At 43.7% G+C, this 5,101-nt stretch overlaps 1 long non-coding RNA gene across 1 annotated transcript in view; it reads left to right on the forward strand.

The window, feature by feature from the left end:
• The window catches only part of LOC108297324, a 44,628-nt gene that overhangs the window by 13,113 nt on the left and 26,414 nt on the right, over positions 1–5,101 (forward strand). Inside the window, exon 2 of the long non-coding RNA XR_001822171.2 lies at positions 4,548–4,584. This is a non-coding gene — a long non-coding RNA (uncharacterized LOC108297324). The remainder of the gene's footprint in view (positions 1–4,547; positions 4,585–5,101) is intronic.

Here is a 5,101-nt window from a genome sequence, read left to right on the forward strand (position 1 = left end):
GTTTCTTTGCATTGGGTTAGAACATGTTCTTTTAGCTCACAGAAGTTTCTTATTAGCCACCTTCTGAAGCCTGATTCTGTCAATTCATCACACTCTTTCTCCATCAGGTCTTGTTCCCTTTTTGATGAGGAGTTGTGATCCCTTTGAGGAGGAGAGGTATTCTGGTTTTGGGTGTTTTCAGCCTTTTTGCGCTGGTTTCTTCCCATCTTTGTGGATTTACACCCAAAGAGTCACCTCATAAAGGAGAGCTCAGACCAACATTTGGTGGGTATCCTTCTGGGACAAAGATAGCAGAAGAAGAAACTGGTAGCAACTCTTAATGTTCTGCAGCGGCTACAGGTGATCCCCAGGCAAGCAGGGCCAGGAGTGGACCTCAGCAGTCCTACAGCAGAGGGGCCAGACTGTTAGAAGGAAAACTAAGAAACAGCAATAACTTCATTATCAACAAACTGGACGTCCGCTCAGAGACCCAATCTGAAAGTCAGCAACTACAATAAAGACAACAGGTAGATAAATCCACAAAGATGGGAAGAAACCATTTGTTCTAATAGTGTTCTTTTTCCTCCCAATTCAGGATCCAGTGAAGAATAGCACATTGCATTTAGTTGTCGTGTTTCTTTATTTTCCTTTCCTCTGGAGTTTCCTTAGCTTCTTTTTGTGACATTGGCACTGTGACAGGTGATATTGATATTTGAAGAGTCTAAATCTAACCCAGTTGTTTTGAAGAGTATTCCTCAATTTGTCCTCATGACTAGATTCGAATTAGACATCTTGGGGCAGGATTGCTCTGAGGGATGTGTTTTTCTCAGTGCATCACATCATTATTGGTGCTGTGAAATTGGATAATGTGATTAAGTTGATGTCTGTCTGGTTTCACTATATCCTTTTGCCAACAACCTGTCATTTAATGGTGGTTACAGTAACTTTTTTTTTTTTTTTTTTGAGATGGAGTTTCGCTCTTGTTACCCAGGCTGGAGTGCAATGGCACCATCTCAGCTCACCGCAACCTCCACCTCCTGAGTTCAGGCAATTCTCCTGCCTCAGCCTCCCAAAGTGCTGTGATTTCAGGCATGAGCCATGGTGCCTGGCAAATATTTCTATTTTCTGGTAGAGACAGGTTTCTTCGTATTGGCCAGGCTGCTCTCGAACTCCTGACCTTGTGATCTGTCTGCCTCGGCCTCACAAACTGTTGGGATTACAGGTGTGAGCCACTGCGCCCGGCCTTTTTTTTGTTTTTTTAATTGTACTTTAGGTTCTGGGGATACATGTGCAGATCATGTAGGATTATTGCATAGGTACACACATGGCAGTATGGTTTGCTGCCTCCATCCTCCCCATCACCTACATCTGGCATTTCTCCCCATGTTATCCCCTCCCCGACCTCCCCATCCCCCTGCTGTCCCTCCCTTGGCCCCCCCACTACAGACCCCAGTGTGTGATGCTCCCCTCCCTGTGTCCATGTGTTCTCATTGTTAAGCACCCGCCTGTGAGTAAGAACATGCGGTGTTTGATTGGTTACAGTAACTTCTTGAGGATAAAAACTGCCTTTAAAAAATTTTCCTAATACATGCAGCTCGTTTAGGACTTCATAAAAGGTAGATAAGGTACCTCTGGACATTTTATTAAATAAAGGCCTAGCATACATTGTCATTTATTCTGTGAGTATTTAGCTGGGTTTAAAAAATTTTAATCTAATAAAATAAAATCAATGAATAAATCAGCTTCTGTCAGCCAGAGTCTGTAAAATGCAGCACCTGTCTAAACATCGATTGTTCTCTTGATCCCAAAACACAGACTGATTGAAACATAGATGAGAGAGAGAGTTTTCCTTCTCCTTTATATTTGTTCTAGAAGAGGCAGAGAATGTTTTTTGTATTCTTGAGTTACAATATTGACTTGTTTAGTGGGGTAGTAACTTGGAAGGGCCAAGGACAAATTTCCCAGGGCGTGGAATATTGTGAATGACAGAGAAGGGGCCATGATTTGGAAATGAAGTAACAGTGCACTTGGGATGGATCCATTGGCCCTGAAGAAAAGTAACATTTTTTTTCCCAGTCAGCTATTCCAGGAAGAGATGTCTTTTTTTTTTTTTGAGACAGAGTTTCGCTCTTGTTACCCAGGCTGGAGTGCAATGGCGCGATCTCGGCTCACCGCAACCTCTGCCTCCTGGGTTCAGGCAATTCTCCTGCCTCAGCCTCCTGAGTAGCTGGGATTACAGGCACGCGCCACCATGCCCAGCTAATTTTTTGTAGTTTTAGTAGAGACGGGGTTTCACCATGTTGACCAGGATGGTCTCGATCTCTTGACCTCGTGATCCACCCGCCTCGGCCTCCCACAGTGCTGGGATTACAGGCTTGAGCCACCGCGCCCGGCCTAAGATGTCTTAATGCCTCATATTTTGGAAAGCACAGGGAGTTATAACTCAATTTCAAGCAAAGATAGGAGGAAGATTTCCTGATTAAGTAGGCAAAATGACGTGTGGTTTGATTTGTCTATCAATTTTGAATGAACTGTGTCACATGCACTAATTATGCATTGTCCTTCCTGTGTTAAGTTCCTTTCAGATATGGTAATCTTTGTGACTTGAGTGAGTGTGTTTGTGGTCATTTGGTCAAAGCAGCACTTTTATGAAATTGTACCTTGACTCACTGGTAGCATTTGGTTAGCTTCACAAAGCTGATATGATTACAATGCTGATGTCACTACGCTGATGACCTAAGGCCTAGGTCGATCCCTGTGTTAACCACTGTTAGTTTTGCTTTATTTATTGACTGGGAAATCACCTATCTGTTTGGCCCATGCTTCTGAAATCTTGAGTTATCGTTTTCATCATCTCGCCCCACTCCTGGTTTAAGAACCTACAGGGGTCTCTGTTGCATGTTATGTCAAGTGCAGACCCATCTACCTGATTTTTTAGGATTCTCCATTACCAGTGTTTAATTCATCCAATCCAGTCTCATTTTCTGCAAATCCATAGTTACTTTCCGCTTCATCCAGACTTCTTACTCTGTGACCTTGAGTGAGTTATTTAATTTCTGAGTCTTGGCTTCATCTCTATAGAGTAGGAGTCATAATAATGGCTCCTACATTTCAGGGTTGTTTTTTTTTTTTACCCAACGGGAGGGGAGGGTGAGGGGGGGAGGGAGGGATTGAGGGTGGGTTTTTTTTTTAAGATAATTAACTGAGATAATATCTTTTAAAAATAATAGCCTTCAGTTATGGAAATCATAATAAGTACAAAACCATGCTAAACTTTTAAAATGTGTTGTCTCATTTCACTGTAACAGTTTGCTGAGGTGGGAGGAGCTGGTGGTAGTCATGATAACGCTGGTGCTTACTGAGCACTTACTGTGTTCCAGGGACTTTACATGTTTCCGTTTAACCCTGTAAACACTCTTACAAGGCTGATACTGTAATTGCCATTTCATAGATAGGAAATTTAAACATAGTGGGATTAAGTAACTTGCCCAGAGTCACATAGCCAAAGAATGCAAGAGCTGGGTTTAGAATCCAGGCCACACTTTAGATGCTAGTTTCATCCCATTTTTATTTTAGAAGGAAAAACTTAGGGAGTAATTAACTAAATCTCTCACAGCATATGAATGGCAGAGCTAGAATGTGAACCCAAATCTGATTTCAAAGTTTTTTTTTTTGAGACAGAGTCACTCTGTTGCCTAGGCTGGAGTGCAGTGGCGTGATATCAGCTCACCGCAACTTCCGCCTTCCGGGTTCAAGCGATTCTCTTGCCTCTGCCTCTGGAGTAGCTGGGACTACAGACACACACCACCATGCCCAGCTAATTTTTGTATTTTTAGTAGAGATGGGATTTGATCATGTTGGCCAGGATGATCTGTATCTCTTGAGCTTGTGGTCTGCCCACGTCGGCCTCCCACAGTGCTGGGATTACAGGTGTGAGCCACTGCGCCTGGCCCAAAACTATGTTCTTTGTCATACTCCACTGCCTCCAGACTGATGAAAACAATGCTTTCTGATGTGCTGTTGTGGAGTGGATCGATTTTGACTTAATATATGTCGCATTGTTGTTTCTTCACTCACAAAAGATGGCATATTGCCTGGATTAACTATTACACAGGTAATCCAGCTTTTGGCCACTGCTTGCTACACTGACTCTACCTGTTGAGTTGATGTAGGTGGTGAACACCTTTGGAGCATAGTGAGTATTTGGCAGGATACTTGACCATGGCTGGAATTCTCACTGGTAACGTTAGTGTTAAGTGGGCCATTTCTGTTGATTCAGCAGGAGGACGTGGCTGCCTAAGATGTCAGTAGCTGATGGGAGGCAGGTAGGAATGGGGAGAGGACATGGGTGTGTGATGGGACAGCACTTCGTTTCCAGGTCTGCTCTGAAATTGTCCTCAGCTAGCTAAACATGTTGCACTTAGGACATTTCTCAGTTTCAGTTTTAGGTTGTAGTCCCCAAATTCCAAAAGTGGATACTACATCTTGACAGGAATTCTTTTACAGATATATGATACCCAGAAAGGGGTATGAGCCCAGACTGATGATAGCTTACTTTTTTTTTGCAGGAAGGATGCCAATTCTGCGCTTCTCAGTAACTATGAGGTAAATTGGACTGTTACATTTTCCTCTCTGATAGTCTGCCCTTTGTTCCTAAGATTGTTGAATTCATTTTGGTTAGAAATGACTGAATTCAGTCTGGGCGCGGTGGCTCACGCCTGTAATCCTAGCACTTTGGGAGGCTGAGTTGGGTGGATCACTTGAGGTCAGGAGTTCAAAACCAGCCTGTCAAACATAGTGAAACCCCATCTTTATTAAAAATAACAAAATTAGCTGGGTGTGGTGGCAGGCGCCTGTAGTCCCAGCTATTTGGGATCCCAGTTGAGGCAGGAGGATCATTTGAGCCTGGGAGGTGGAAGTTGCAGTAAACCAAGATCGCGCCACTGCACTCCAGCCTGCGCAATAGAGTGAGGCTCCATCAAAAAAAAGAGAAAAGGTCGGGCGCGGTGGCTCAAGCTTGTAATCCCAGCACTTTGGGAGGCCGAGGCGGGTGGATCACGAGGTCAAGAGATCGAGACCATCCTGGTCAACACGGTGAAACCCCGTCTCTACTAAAAATACA

This window comes from Cebus imitator, unplaced genomic scaffold, assembly GCF_001604975.1.
Source record: "Cebus imitator isolate Cc_AM_T3 unplaced genomic scaffold, Cebus_imitator-1.0 Scaffold792, whole genome shotgun sequence".
NCBI lineage: Eukaryota > Metazoa > Chordata > Mammalia > Primates > Cebidae > Cebus > Cebus imitator.